The sequence below is a fragment of the Bos javanicus genome, chromosome 27 (assembly GCF_032452875.1).
Source record: "Bos javanicus breed banteng chromosome 27, ARS-OSU_banteng_1.0, whole genome shotgun sequence".
NCBI lineage: Eukaryota > Metazoa > Chordata > Mammalia > Artiodactyla > Bovidae > Bos > Bos javanicus.
The window spans coordinates 29,142,691-29,159,297 of NC_083894.1; the positions used below are offsets into that span (position 1 = coordinate 29,142,691).

Sequence of the window (16,607 nt, forward strand, 5' to 3'; positions counted from 1 at the left end):
GTCTATACGCTATTTCATGCAACAACCAGAGAATACATACTCTTCTCCGAGGTCACATGGGACATTCGTCAAGAAAGACCAAATTCTGGCCACAAAACACATCTTAACCAACGTAAAAGAACAGAAATCATACCACGTCTGCTCTCAGACACAATGGAATTCAACTAGAAGTCAAGCACAGAAAGTAACAAAAATCCCCAAATATGTGGAGATTAAACATCACCCTTCTAAATAACACATCAAAGAAGAAATTTTAAAATGGAAAAAAAAAATTAAAACACATGTAAATGAAAACACAACTTACCAAAATCCGTGGGATACAGAGGAAGAAGTGCTTAGAGGTAATTTCATAGTGTTAAATGTATGTAATAGAAAAGAAGAAACATCTAAAATCAATAACATTAAGGCTCCACCCTAAGAAAGTACAAAAAAGAAGAGCAAATTAAATCCAAAGTAAGTAAAAATCAGAGCAGAAATCAATGAACTTGAAAACAGAAAATCAATAGGAAAAAATCAATAAAATCAAAAGCCAGATCTTTGAAAAGATCAATAACACCAATAAACCCTAGTCAGGCTAAAAAAAGAGAGAGGGGATATAAATTAGCAATATCAGGAATGAGAAAGGGAACATCCCTGCAGAAACCATAGATCTCAAAAGGATAATAAAAGAATATTTTAAATATTACAGTAACTCTCAGGTTGTATTGATAATTTGTCATTATTATTGAGCAACTACCATGCCCCAGGCAACACGGTATGCAATTTACATGAATTATCTTAAAACTTCACAAAAACCTTAAAGAAATTGGACTTACTCTCATATTACAAACAAGAAAAGAAGCTTAAAGAGATTGTAACAGTTGTAACATCACAGATCTCACAAGTAGTGGAGATGAATTCTGCCCAGCTCATACTGACCATCAAATCCCAGGCTTTTCCATTCCACCACAGAGTTTCTCAAGCAATGTGGGGTACATAGTTTGGTTATAGTATAGCTCACCCTACCTCCTTCCTGCCAGAAAAAAAAAAAAAAAGAAGCCACATCATCTCTGCAAAATAAGGAAATATATAAAACTGACCTGCCTTTGGTCATGAAGAGAGAACTGACCTGCCTTTGGTCATGAAGAGAGAAGTTCTTCCTGTCGGTCTGTGTTTTTCATAATAGTTTGGCTAGTGTAAGACAACTTTCAGCTTCTTTCTCCCAAAGAACAAAGTTGATACAAAGTAGAGCATGGTGGGGTATTACAAAGAAATTATTTCTATAGTTCATGCCAGAAATGAAGGAAGCAACTGAGGAAGAAGAGGAGACGAGGGCAAAAATGCTGGCCAGTAAATAAGTCAGAAGAGGTATGAGGGCAGAGGAAAAGAAGGTGAAACACTTGATCCCCACTAAAATGAAAGAGATAATCTAGGGACTTCCCTGATGGTTCTGTGGTTAAGACGCCACGCGTCCACTGTAGGGGGCACAGGTTCCAACCCTGGTTGGGTAACTAAGATCCTGCATGCCACATGGGGTGAAAAAAGAAAGAAAGAAAGAATCTGGTTTATATCTAAGCCTAGCAACTCTTTTCCATGTGCTGAAACACACCACCCCTTCTATCACCAGCACCATTACCAACCATCATTTCATATACTGAAGCTGAAACGGAGAAAACCATCTACTTGTGTGGGCACCATGGTGTCCTGGTACCAGATGTCAATTAAGACAGAGCATTGGCTAAAGTGATCAAAGTTATAGGATGAATAAAAGCCAAGCAGTCACTTGGTTGCCATAAAAAAATAAAATGCTCGTTTCTTTATGCTTTCAACTCCTCTCCAGATATTGGCCACCCAACCAGGGAGTGTTTGGAAAACTGAATTTAGAGGCTGAAAGTAGGCGACTTCAGAAATTAAGAGTATTCACCTTCACTTTAAACTACAAGACAACTAGGAAGCCTGCAAGCTGCTTGATGCCACGTGTGAAAATTAAAACTAGAGTTTAGTGGACTTGAGAATAAAGAGAATATGGGCCACGCTAGTCCCAAGACTTAGTCACAAGAGTCTCTGAAATTAGGAGCTTTACAGGCATTGATCAATGAAGAATGTAAAGCGATCGTTTTAAAGGAACCTAGGAATACATGCACTGCAGCAGACGGCTAAGCCAAATGACCTTGAACACCTTTCCCCTCTTCCCCAGCCAGCCTTACTCAATAGCTTTACAGAAACGCCCAGAAGCCTCTCCTCTCTCCCCAAGAGGCTGTGCATTCTGGGTCTGTGCACTGCTGGCTGGAGACAATCGAGAAAAACTTCTATCTCAGCCCTCCAGGATGCATGCTTTTGCTCAGCATCAGCTAAATAATAAGAATCAGATTCTAAGCAGAAGCCCCTGGTTCTAACATTTTCAGGCAGCATCAGATGCTGTCTTGGTCCAGCAACTAAGTGCTTCCAAAAGACTAACTTGTGCCCATGTGACTAAAAGAATACCCTAACTGCATAATTCCCTTGAAAGAACCATCAAAATCCACATTTTCCATTACAAACGCTTTTCCAGTCTCAACATAAAACATTCTTGAAAACTCTGTCACTAGGCAGATGTCTTTAAAGAGGAGCTTATTTTCCCAAAGGCACGGAGTTATAATTGGATATTCTGTTACCAAAGACTAAGCATCAAATAAATCATAGGCATACAGAAGTGACAATGGGATATAAAAGCAAGGACATCTACAAATTCCCATGATGGAACTTAGAGACTTTATATTAAGTCATAAAATGGTAGTGGTGGAAGCCACCTAGGGGATCAGCTGTCCCCAATACCCATCCACCTGGTCTGGCCCCATCATGACGTCCTGGGAAGCTGGTAAAGAGCACAGGTTCCCAGATCTCATCTCCAGAGACACTGAATTGCTACGCTGTGGAAAACAAAATGCTGTATTTTCTTCTTAACTCTTCCAGATGATTCAAGACACTAAAGGGCAGGGCATGACTCATATAAGTAACACTACATGTTTTTCTCCTACATTTACTGATCAAATGCTGATGGCTTCATCAGTAAACGAATGAGCCTGATGAATCTGTATTCACATTTTCAGACATTAAAGTTTTTGGCTGTGAATTATATGACGACGGCAATGGCACCCCACTCCAGTACTCTTGCCTGGAAAATCCCATGGATGGAGGAGCCTGGTAGGCTGCAGTCCATGGGGTCGCTGAGAGTCGGACACAACTGAGTGACTTCCCTTTTGCTTTTCACTTTCACGCATTGGAGAAGGCAATGGCACCCCACTCCAGTACTCTTGCCTGGAAAATCCCATGGATGGAGGAGCCTGGTAGGCTGCAGTCCATGGGGTCGCTGAGAGTCGGACACAACTGAGTGACTTCCCTTTTGCTTTTCACTTTCACGCATTGGAGAAGGAAATGGCAACCCACTCCAGTGTTCTTGCCTGGAGAATCCCAGGGACGGGGAGCCTGGTGGGCTTCTGTCTATGGGGTCGCACAGAGATGGACATGACTGTAGTCACTTAGCAGTAGCAGTTGCACAACTTAGATTTTAATCACTGCGCCTCGCATGTAACTGATATATATAGTCGCTAATGATTTGGCTTCCCTGGTGGCTCAGGCAATGCAGGAGACCTGGGTTCAATTCCTGGGTTGGAAAGATCCCCTGGAGGAGGGCACGGCAACCCACTCCAGTATTCTTACCTGGAGAATCCCATGGACAGAGGAGCCTGGCGGGCTCCCGTCCATAAGGACACAACTGAGCTACTAAGGACAGCGTGGTGATTTGAATGTCAAATTCAGACGTCAGTACTTTCCTGTACTCAGGAAAGTAAAGTATCCAGATGTCAATAACCTTAAGGATTAAATATTTACATGCTTATGGAAGCAAAATATTTAGTGATCAATAATTTACTTATTTTTTTTTCATTGCATCAGGAAGGAAATGAAGAGCATTTTTTATGCATCACAGTTGTGGTAAGTTGGTAACAAAAGATTGAACTGAGAGGCTGAGAAGTCAAATGAATGTGTACAGTGAATTTTGCTCCTTGGACACGTACATAAATGAAAATAGGGACCACTAAGACATCAGGATGTCAAGTCCGTCTTGAAATCACATCTCAGATCTACCCATTTCTTTCTCCCCTGCCTCTCACCCTAATGCACTTCAGTTCAGTTCAGTTGTTGTTCAATCGTGTCCGACTCTTTGCGACCCCATGAATCGCAGCACACCAGGCCTCCCTGTCCATCACCAACTCCCGGAGTTCACCCAAACCCATGTCCATCGAGTCGGTGATGCCATCCAGCCATCTCATCCTCTGTCGTCCCCTTCTCCTGCCCCCAATCCCTCCCAGCATCAGAGTCTTTTCCAATGAGTCAACTCGTCACATGAGGTGGCCAAAGTATTGGAGTTTCAGCTTCAACATCAGTCCTTCCAATGAACCCCCAGGACTGATCTCCTTTAGGATGGACTGGTTGGATCTCCTTGCAGTCCAAGGGACTCTCAAGAGTCTTCTCCAACACCACAGTTCAAAAGCTTCAATTCTTCGGCGCTCAGCTTTCTTCACTGTCCAACTCTCACATCCATACATGACTACTGGAAAAACCATTGCCTTGACTAGACAGACCTTTGTTGGCAAAGTAATGTCTCTGCTTTTAAATATGCTATCTAGGTTGGTCATAACTTTCCTTCCAAGGAGTAAGCATCTTTTAATTTCATGGCGGCAATCACCATCTAAGTGATTTTGGAGCCCCAAAATATAAAGTCTGACACTGTTTCCACTGTTTCCCCATCTATTCCCCATGAAGTGATGGGACCGGATGCCATGATCTTAGTTTTATGAATGTTGAGCTTTAAGCCAACTTTTTCACTCTCCTCCTTCACTTTCATCAAGAGGCTTTTTAGTTCCTCTTCACTTTCTGCCGTAAGGGTGGTGTCATCTGCATATCTGAGGTTATTGATATTTCTCCCGGCAATCTTGATTCCAGCTTGTGCTTCTTCCAGCCCAGCATTTCTCATGATGTACTCTGCATATAAGTTAAATAAGCAGGGTGACAATATACAGCCTTGACGTACTCCTTTTCCTATTTGGAACCAGTCTGTTGTTCCATGTCCAGTTCTAACTGTTGCTTCCTGACCTGCAGACAGGTTTCTCAAGAGACAGGTCAGATAATCTGGTATTCCCTTCTTTTTCAGTATTTTCCACAGTTTATTGTGAACCACACAGTCAAAGGCTTTAGCATATTCAATAAAGCAGAAATAGATGTTTTTCTGGAACTTTCTTGCTTTTTCTGTGATCCAGCGGATGTTGGCAATTTGACCTCTGGTTCCTCTGCCTTTCCTAACCCAGCCTGAACATCTGGAAGCTCACAGTTCACGTATTGCTGAAGCCTGGCTTGGAGAATTTTGACCCTAATACAGAGCTGCAGCATTTCCACTTATTTCACAGAAACTGTGTCCTGCTTCTACTTCCACATTCCAATCCCTTCTCCAAGGAGAATCCAAAGGGCTCTTTTCAAAGCACATCTCAGAACAGAGCAAAATAAAAATCAGAGCACAGCACCCCTGCTTAAAACCTTCTGCTATTTCCCCATTGCCCTTACAACAAACCCAGCCCTCTCACTCTATGTTGGGGAGCCCTTTCACCTGGCCCCCATCTCCCATTCCAATCTCATCTCGTACTATCCTCCTTCACATACACACTGACTCCAGCACAGTGACCTTCCTTCTGACCTTCCATCATATCAAACTCCTTCCCCTCTGCAGTTCCCCCTTCCTGAAATGAATTCCCTCCATTTCACAGGAATGATTCCTCTCATCTTTCAAGATTCAACCTCAAACGTTACCTCTTCAGAGAGGCTTCCCTGATCACTCCATCTCAAGCCAACATGCTTATCCGGGCCTGGCAGCATCCTATTTACCAAACTCATAAGCTCCATGAGGCTTCACTCTTGGCTCAGTGGTAAAGAATCCTTCTGTCAATGCAGGAGACTCGTCTTCAATTCCTAGGTCGAGAAAGATCCCCTGGAGAAGGAAATGGCAACCCACTCCATATTCTTGCCTGAGAACCTCATGGACAGAGGCACCTGGTGGGCTACAGTCCATAGGCGTCACAAAGAATCAGACACGACTTAGCAACTAAACAACAGCTACCAACTAAGCCCCATGAGGGCAGACCCTGCTGCAGACAAGCTTATAGAACCAGGTTATGGAACCACTATAACCTCAGCACCTAGCACAGCGCCACACATAAAAAAATGGTTCTTCCATCCCAGCTGTACATCAGGAAGGAATATATCCTGAGATATTCTCAAATTCTCCCAAATTACATGTAGCGCACGATTTCCTGAAAAAATGGAGTTCCGTGGCCTATTCATACACATCCAAACCTTAAGTTAGTCCAGTGTTCTACTCCTTATCTAAATATCTAACAATTCCATGGACAGCCCATGGGGTTGCAAAGAGCCGGACATGACTGAAGCGACTTGGCACACACGACTTGATGACCTTTTATTTCTTAAAATACATCTTTGTCCTCATTTCCATTATCAGCCCTAGTGGATTACTTTCTTCCTTCAGAGAGGTTACTTTTTCACTAATAAAGAAAATGCTGACTATTTCAGGAGATTTCCAGCTTACTCAACAATATAACACAGAGCCAGCTAAAAGATGGACAGACACTGGTGGTTCTTTTTTCCTTCTTCTCTTTTCTCCTTTTTTTAAATTTTTATTTTATTTTGGACTATATTTGACTTACAATGTTGTGTTAGTTTCAGGTCTACAGCAAAGTGATTCAGTCATACATGTATTTATTCTTTTTCAGATTCTTTTCCCATATAGGTTATTACAGAGTATCAAGTAGAGTTCCCTGTGCTATCCAGTAGGTCCCTATTGATGATCTATTTTATATACAGTAGTGGCACATGAATCTCCCCACAATGCACTTCTCCAAGGCTAGAACTCTAATCTGTGCCCTAGAACTTACTGAGATGGGGTGGATCAAACTGTGAATGTAAACTCTGCGAAAAGAAATTTTCTGCTGCACTTCCTCTCCAGCTGAAGCTGTTTTGGGTTTGTTCTGTCTTTTAATTTTTAAGAGCAAGAAAACTTATCCATTAAAGCTGCCTGGTTTTATTTTGGGGTCCCACGAGAGATGTGACTGCCTGCTCTGAAGAACGAGCTGCCAGATTGGTCTCGCAGGATTTCTGGGTGTCAGAGAATCAGCCCAGAACTGGATGGGCACCAGCATATCCAGTGGCCCAAATTGCTGAAACTGCAGTAATGCAGTCCGTCCGCTGCCTCCGGCAGGACAACGCCTGGCTCTTGGCACTTGTCACTTCCATGCTTCCTTTCAGATTTGTAACTCGAACCTGAGAAGTGCTTTCCGATTTTCAGTCACTTCTGTTCTTCTTTTCATCTTTATCCCATCACACACTCTCAAAGACCAGACAGGGTCAAAAAGGCTCAGTCAGAAACAAGGGGGAGAGAGCTCCCAGTCCTGACCAGAGAACTCTTACAACTAAACATTATCACGCTCACGACAGCCTTTGTCCTTAGACCAGACTAACTCCAGCAAAACTTGGCTGATTTATTTAGCTGGAAAGACTGAAAATCAGATAATACGAAAAGGCAATTTCTTGATGGAAGGAAATGAGTACCTTAGCTGTAAAATATTAATGCCTTTGCATAATGAACACTCTTCCTGAAAGGTATCTTAATAAAGCAAAAAAAAGTCTAGGATTTGGATAATTTATTAATAGCTGTTCTTCCTATCTTTGTGCTTCACTATCTCCTAGGACAAAATGTCCTTGTTAACTCACTTCTTATTGATATCAAATTAATACCTGCATATGGCTTTCAGTGTGAGATAGTTTCAACGAGACAGTAACACAGGAGAGCAGGGTGCTACCCCCTCATTCCCTATTTCCACGTGCCAGAAGTCACCACCTCGATTTTTCCAGGTGTTTCTTCTGTATTTGCATTTCAAAAATACCTAAATAACACATTCACTGGGCTACTTCTTGATTTTTCAGTTTTAGATAATACCTATTGTCTCGTTACTATGGAAGGTATAGATTTAATTCTCCCGTCCCATCACACACACACTTGTTTTCCCTCTTCATCCATTTCTGATTAAGTGTCTATCAAGTGCTTTCATTATTACAAGTATAAACACTGTATGGCTGTGCCAAATCTGTGCATTACTGCCAAGTTTTCTTTCTTCAAAATCTGTTTTGTTTTAATTTGGTCTGGTTTCAAAATCTCTGGGCCAACCCTCCCCACACCTTCCAACACCTCCCCACAACCTGCAAAATCCTTCTCAAGCCAATCTCCCTTGTGGACAAATTGATATATAGCTGACAGATCATGAATCTTCAACACTGGAGATTCTGAGTAAGTTTGCAGTGGGGCCCAGAGACAGGGGTTTGTTTGTTACTCTGTTCATCTATGATCTTAAGATGAGCTAGGTTTGGGAACCACTCACCCACAGCAAAACAACTAAGATCAAAAACTCTCAAGCTTTAGAAATTTAAGTGGCAGAGAATTTAATTTTGGTTCAGTTCTCCCCCATTCTCGTATCACTTGCAGCAACTTCCTAGAGATAGTAATGAATGTGAAAGAACTATTATGTGAATGATCAATAAAACTTTCACAACTCCTACCGAAAGGACTGAAGTTTTGGCCAAGGTTTTGGTTTCCTTGCTTTCCAACCATGGACAGTGACACCACAACACTGAGGATTTTATAGTAAGATTGATAACCCATCACCTCCCACTGATGTGACAACGGTTACAAGAGAGCTGTCGGCAGGGCCCGCAGAGTCAGAGGCCATGGTGAGGATCTGGAATTTCCACGAGATGGGAGGTCACTGCAGGTGTCTGAGCAGAGCTCTGAGAATGGGTTTACCTTCTGGAAAGATTATGCGATAATTATTTGCTCAAGCAAAAATGAAAAGTCAATTATTTTAATTGAGACATAGTTGATTTACAATATCATGTTAGTTTCAGGTATACAACAGAGTGATTCACAAGTTTCATACATTATAGTTCATTTATAGTTATTATGAAATATTGGCCTTATTCCCTGTGCTGGACAGTATATCCTTGTAGCTTATTTTTTTTATACATAGCAGTTTGGACATGGGGCTTGATTACTGCAAAGATACACCTATACATATCCATACATACATCATACATCACATATGATCTATCACTCAGTTACGAGCTTCTTTTCCATGTTCGATGTTGCTGCTGTCCACACAGTCCAAAATAAGTCCATTTCTTCCTCCACCTCCTAAGTAAATATTAATCTGGCAAAGGCAGTTACCTATTACCTGCATTCAATAGGCAGGGCCCAGAAAAGTCAGGTGGCGCAGAGGCAAAAATGCAGGAGACCTGGGTTCAACCCCTGGGTGGGGAAGATCCCCTGGCGGAGGAAATGGCAACCCACTCCAGTATTCTTGCCTGGAGAATTCCCATGGACAGAGGAGCTTGGTAGGCTACAGTCCATGGGGTCGCCAAGAGTCCAACATGACTGAGCACGTGCACGTGTGTGCGTGTGCACACACACATACACACCACACAGGAAAATCAACCTCCAGAGAAAAACCACTAATAAGGATTGACTCATAATGGCTGATATCAGCAGAAATTACCCCCAAGAACGGTTCACAGATGCATTATTCATGAAGTCTCAGGGACACTCTGACTAGTGCAGACATCCCCACTGGCAGAATCACGGAGGGAATGAAGGACAGCTTGTTCTACAACTCATGGATTCCTCAGCGAGGTCAAGAATACAGAAAGGGGTGAGAGAAGAGCCTGTGAGGAGATGAATAAAGCACTTCCATGAAGAGGGCTGTTGCCCTGCTCTGAAAATCCTGCTCCAACAGAGCTACCTAGAGAAATCTGAAATATGTCCTTGAAATTTAGAGACACAGAAGACGAGTGCCTACCTGAGGAACTCAGGAGGGTGAGGATCAGGTCCGACTGCCCTCCCTGATACGTCTCACCCGGGTATGGTGATCTGCCTGCATGACAGAGGAAAGGGTCTGTGTTGTGGTCTGCCTACACCCCGGAAGCTCCTCCCACCGACACATGTGAGCACGTGGGGAGTCTTGGGTCCTCAAAGAGCCCTAGGGAGACACAGCTCAGCAGAAAGAAGCTGGACATGCTGCGGGATCCAGGAGCTAGGAAGCCATCCCACATGAGTACCCTAAGCAGAGATGCAACTTCCTGGAAAAGGACACTGAAAACGCCAGGATTCCAGCAGGAAAACTAGAAATGCCACAAAAAGGCCCCAGAATAGAAAAAGTATACTTGACTCATCTGCCACACCCCGTCAAGGCCATCCTCTCTAACCACCTGTTGAGTTCACAGGACATAAAGCCACACGGCCAAGTAAGAAATATCCTGTCTGCTTAATTCTCCTCGCTGTCTTCTTGGCATCTCTGCAAGGCTCCACAAAGCAGGTGGTGCAGGACGGAGGAGGTGAGGAGAGGTCAGAGGGGGGAAAGACCTGCCCTGCAGAAGGAGAAGCATCGCAGGGTTGTGGCAGCGTGAGAGAGGTCTCTTGAACAGCGAGAAGATCAAACCAGTCCATCCTAAAGGAAATCAGTCCTGAATATTCATTGAAAGAACTGATGCTGAAGCTGAAACTCCAATACTTTGGTCACCTGATGCGAAGAACTAACTCACTGGAAAAGACTCTGATACTGGGAAAGATTGAAGGCAGGAAGAGAAGGGGAAAACAGAGAATGAGAAGGTTGGGTGGCATCACTGACTCGATGGACATGAGTTTGAGCAAGCTCTGGGAGTTGGTGATGGACAGGGAAGCCTGGCGAGTTACAGTCCATGGGGTCGCAAAGAGTTGGACACCACTGAGCAACTAAACTGAACTGAACTAAGAGAGGTCCGAGCTGGGGACGCAAAAATATGTAACCCTAGGCATGGCCATGGGGCTCAACGCTCCATTTACTAAGTTTGAAACTGTGTTTGCAACTGAAAGTGACCACACAATTATCCATTCCCTGAGAGTGAGTACAGAAGTCAGAGTTCTGCCATAGTTTCCAGTTAGGGGATGGTGAAAACCCCCTGAATGAGGTCTTATAGGATCAGCAAGAAACATAAAGAAAGAATGTGTGCTCCCAAACATAAACTTAAAATGGCTTCAAGACTTACATGTAAGACACGGCACCATAAAACTCCTAGAAGAGAGCACAGACAAAACATTCCTTGACATAAATCCTAGGAACGTTTTCTTAGGTCAGTCTCCCAAGGCAATAGAAATAAAATCTTTCCAAAAAAAAAAAAAAAATTCTGGTTCACAAAATCTTCGAGGTCACAAAACCCTTCGAGTTTCCATTTCCATTAATTAGGTCAGCCTTTGATACCTGAATCATTTTCCTGCCTTTTCTTCTTCAATCCTGCTGAACCAGAGTCCCATCTGCAGTTTTCGGTGACCTACTTAATTAGAATTCAGGAGCCTCAGACAGAAAAAGCGTGCTGTATTCACTCCGGTTTGCTCAACAGACCCTATTAAAGAACTGAATCTCTAATTCAACCTGTTAAAACCATATACTGTAAGCAATCCCCGAGTCCAAACATTCAAGTTTTAGTATAGTCACGAATGCACATTCACATACGGTTTGGGGGAGGGAGCCCTGGATCGGGTCAGGGCACCTTGGTTCTCCGCCCAACTCCTGGCTGCTAACCTCTGTGTGTTCTTGACACATCCCTACCCTTCCCGAGCCTCAGTCTACCCGCCTGTACAAAAAGGAGGTTATACTCCTGGGTCCTTTCGGGCTCTAAGTCTCTGTGACTATTTCCTGAGTGTCAAATGTGCCCGAGGCATTGTGCCCGAACAGAGGGAAGGGGAGACACAAAGATGTGGCAGTGCTGCCCTGTCATCATAAAAAAAGAAAGAAAGAAAGAACTTCACACTCTAACATGCAAGAAATGATATAGGACAGAAGCAAATATCATCGTTACCTTATTTATCTTCTTTATTCCCCATTACTGGTGCTGTGCCTGACATGTTGTAGAGGCTCAATGAAACAACATTAAAAAAAGATACAAAATGCCTATGGACATTTAGAGAAGAGAAGCTACATCTAATAGAGGAGAATTATAAATACAGGTGCTATATGTGAATTGGGTTTTTAAAATAATTTTTATTATTTGGGGGGTGCATTGCATAGCATCCAGGAATTTTGTTCCCCAATCAGGGATTGAACCCATACTCCCTATAGTGGGAGCACAGAGTCAAGCACTGGGCCACCAGGGAAGTCTCCTTGAGCTGGTTTCTAAAAGGCCATTCAATTTCACTGGCTCCATAACACTGTCCTCTAATTTGATGCAAAATCTTAAGCCAAAGTTCAAGAGTCTCCCATGCTCTGGTTTCAGTATATCCTTCAATCTTAATCTCTCTCTTACATGAAACTAGGCTATAGCCATCCGATCTCCTTGCTGTAACCTCAGATATTACCCATAATTTTCTAACTCTATGCTCCCATTCATGCTGATTTTCATACTGAAATGTCCTCCATTCCCAATAAAATCCAATTCCATTCTCCTTCAAGTCCCACTTCAAATTCCCCCTATTTTATGAAGATCTTATGCAGCCTTTCCTGATCCTCCCAATCATATGTGCTCTCTCCCATCTCTGAAATCCCACGAGACTTGTTGACATTTCTCTTATGGTATATACAAAGGTGGTTCGGTGGTAAAGAATCCACCTGCAGGAATAAGCATTCAGTCCCTGGGTGGGGAAGATCCCCTGGAGGAGGAAATGGTAACCCACTCCAGTACTCTTGTCTGGAGAATCCCATGAACAGAGGAGCCTGGTGGGCTACAGTCCATGGGGTCTCAAAGAGTCAGACACAACTGAGCATGCACGCAGGCCAGGCTTCCCGGCAACCAGATATGTGAGTACTCACCTCAACGGAAGGAAATACACAAACAGCAAGGCAACCATTACTGAATTTCTTAACATGAATGTCTCAGATAGAATGCCACTTACTCAGTAATTTGGTAAAATACTATGTTTTGTGATGATGTTTATGATTTCAACAGAGTAACTCCCCCGTAATTTGTAAACTTTCAGATATTTTCCCTAATAATTCAAGATCATCGATTATTGACCTTTTAGAAGTTTTGTCTGATTTACCCTACATTTCAAGCCTGAATGTATCCCCCTGTGGTGGTTTTCCTTTCTTCATCTGCACTTTATCCTGTATTCCAGAATATTCTTTTTATGTAATCTGTCAGCAGAGTCAAGAATACAAAAGTCTTAATTCCAGGTAGGCAGACCTCTTCTGATTCCCACACACATATACACTTAACACTGTTTTATATTCATATTTTACTTTATTTTAAATAATAAGCTTATTTTTGTTAATTTTTCATCTTCTCAAGTGACACTTTAAAGGTTAGTGTAAAAAATAATAATAATAATAATCAGTGGAAAAATCATTACTGGATTTCCAAACTGGTGAAAAAGTGAAGGTTCTATATTTTTCCAGAGAAAGGAGAAGGGAACAAAAAAGCACACCACAAAGGATGGGAAATCAAAATAGCTTTGGATTCCTCATAACACTAGAAGTCAGAAGACAGGGGGACAGTGTCCCAAAAATTCAGAAAGAAAAGAATTTCTAGACTAGAATTCTGTCCTGAGCGAAAGCATCAGGAGAAGTAAAAGTAAAATAAGCACATGTTCACACATACAAAGTCCCTGAAAAACTTCCCTTCCACGAACCCTTCTCAGAACCCACTGAAATAAAGACAGAGACTGGGACTTCTGGGGGTCCAGCGGTTGTGACTCTGCGCTTTTCACTGCAGGGGAAGTCGGTCGATCCCTGCTCTGGGAATTAAGATCCCACATACCGCACGCTGCGTGCATGCGTGCTAAGTCACTTCAGTCGTGTCTGACTCTCTGTGACCCCATAGACTGCAGCCCGCCAGGCTCCTCTGTCCGTGGGATTCTCCAGGCAAGACTACTGGAGTGGGTTGCCGTGTCCTCCTCCAGGGGATCTTCCCGACCCAGGAATCAAACCCGCATCTCTTATGTCTTCTGAGATGGCAAGCTTCTTTACCACTAGTGCCATCTGGGGAGCCCACCGCACGTTACGGCGTCACCAAATAAATAAATAAAGACACAAACCAAGAAAGAGGAAGATAAGACATAACAGAAACAGAAAATCCCACACAAGAGTGAAATAGAGGAAATCCCCGCAGTGATGGGCAGCCAGGTCGGTACCTGGGCACCAGACAGAAAGGATGACGGCTCAAGTGGACAGGTCAGGAATCTCTGGGAGACACTTTTTTAAGAATCTCTGGGGACTTCGCTGCTGGTGCAGTGGTTGGGACTTTGCCTTCCAGTGCGGTGGGTGCGGGTTTCATCCCTGGTCAGGAAGCTAAGATCCCACATGCCTCCAGGCCAAAACAAAACAAAACAAAACATAAAACAGAAGCAATATTGTAATAAAGACTTTACTAATGGTCCACATCAAGAAAAAAAAAGAATATCTGGTGCTTCTCCAGGGAAAACAATTTGTGCAGCAAAAGAATTCTTAGTATCTTAAATCATGGCTCACTGTGACTACATGAAAATGTAGAAACTAGATGTTTGTCTAAAACGATGATATAACTTTTGAGGAAGAATGTGGGGCTAGGAAATGAGTGGGAGGAGCAGGGTGAAGAAGGACAGTTAAATACTCATCCTCCATAGTAAGAATCAACATATAATGCCCCAAAACTGAGAAACCACGAAGTCACAACCTTAGTGCGTTACTAGGAAATACTGGAGCTATATGTGCATGTATAACATGTTAAAAGTTTTAAATGTTTAAAAGATAGTGACTGTGATGTGATCGCTCTGGATATTGGTTTGGAAATATCCAGTAAACGCAAATTCATACCAAATAATTCCACTGCTGGGTATGAGTCCTCATGGAATCTCAGCCATGTACGTGGATGGTTTATTGTAGTATTTTTTGTCATAAGCAAGGTTTTGCTTTACTTTTTTATTCATTTTTATTGGCATATAGTTGCTTTACAATGCTGCATTAATTTCCACTTAAAGCAAAGTGAGTCAGCTATACGTATACATATATCTCTTTTTGGGGGGTTTCCTTCCCATTTGGGTCACCACAGAGCCTTGAGAAGAGTTCCCTGTGCTATACAATACGTTCTCATTAGTTACCTTAGTTATGTGAAAGTGAAAGTGTGCAAAAGTGAAAGTCACTCAGTTGTGTCTGACTCTTTGCGACCCCATGAACTGTAGCCCACCAGGCTCCTCTGTCCATGGGGATTCTCCAGGCAAGAATACTAGAGTGGGTTGCCGTGCCCTCCTCCAGGGGATCTTCCCAACCCAGGGATCGAACCCAGGTCTTCTGCATTGCAGGCAGAGTGTTTACTATCTGAGCCACGATGGAAGACCTATCTCTTTAATACAGAGTATTGATAGTATATATATGTCAATCCCAGTCTCCCAGTTTATCCCACCCTCTTTTCCCCCTTGGTATCCATAAATTTGTTCTCTACTTCTGTGTCTCTATTTCCATAAGCAAGTTTTCTTTCAAAACAACTTAAATGTCTAACAACAGGAAAATGGTTAAATGAAGTGTGATAAATACAATGGAATCCTATGCAACAGTAAAATGGGTGAACTAGAGCTATAAGGACACGTTAATAAGTCTTCAAAAATCATGGAGGAGAAAAAGTAAGTTATAGAAAGTTAACTTACCATGCTATGTAGGTAATTTTTAAAACACACAAAATAATACTTCATGTTGTTTAAGCACACACACACACACACACACACACATATGAATTTCAGAATTATGATCCCCTCTGGGGTAAGAGGGAAGGGAATGTGATGGGGTCAGGGAAGGGAAGCTTTCAATTTTACTTGTAATATTTTATTTCTTGAGCTATGTAGTAGGTTTTCTATATACATTACCTATATATTTTTGTGTCTAACTGCAATATGTCTAGGGGCTTCTGTTAAAATTGGGGAAATTAAACTCATACTTTTAATGCTGCTTTATCTCAGAACACCATTAGAGGATTATTTGTTGTTTAGTCACTAAGCTGTGTCCGACTCTTTGGTGACCACACAGACTGTAACCCACCAGGCTCCTCTGTCCATGGGATTTCCCAGGCAAGAATACTGGAGTGGGTTGCCCTTTCCTCCTCCAGGGAATCTTCCCAACCCAGGGATCAAACCAGCATCTCCTGCATCTCCTTCATTGGCAGGCGGGTTCTTTACCGCTGAGCCACCATGGAAGCCCCCCTTGCTCTGGAGCCCTGACCAACTATAGGGCCCACACACCACCTGATTCCTCCTGAGGCCACTTTCCGCTTTATTTAAGTTGCTGTCAGGCAGAACACTGAAGATGACTCAGCCCTACACCCTAGTCTCAGTCCTGCCACTCCAAAGCCAGCACCACCACACACACACACACACACACACACACACACACATTCACACGCACACACACACATACACACATTCACACCACTCTAAAGCAGCTGTCCTTGCACTGACTTCCTAATGTAAGTGACTAATCTTGCCTATCTTCCATCAAGCTTGCTAATCTGTATTTCCCCACACCCACCATCACTCAGCGTCC

The 16,607-nt window shown here is 42.8% G+C and overlaps 1 protein-coding gene across 1 annotated transcript in view; it reads right to left on the minus strand.

The window, feature by feature from the left end:
* Positions 1–16,607, minus strand: part of FUT10 (fucosyltransferase 10) — a 78,934-nt gene that overhangs the window by 46,444 nt on the left and 15,883 nt on the right. The gene's annotated exons all lie outside the window — the stretch shown is intronic.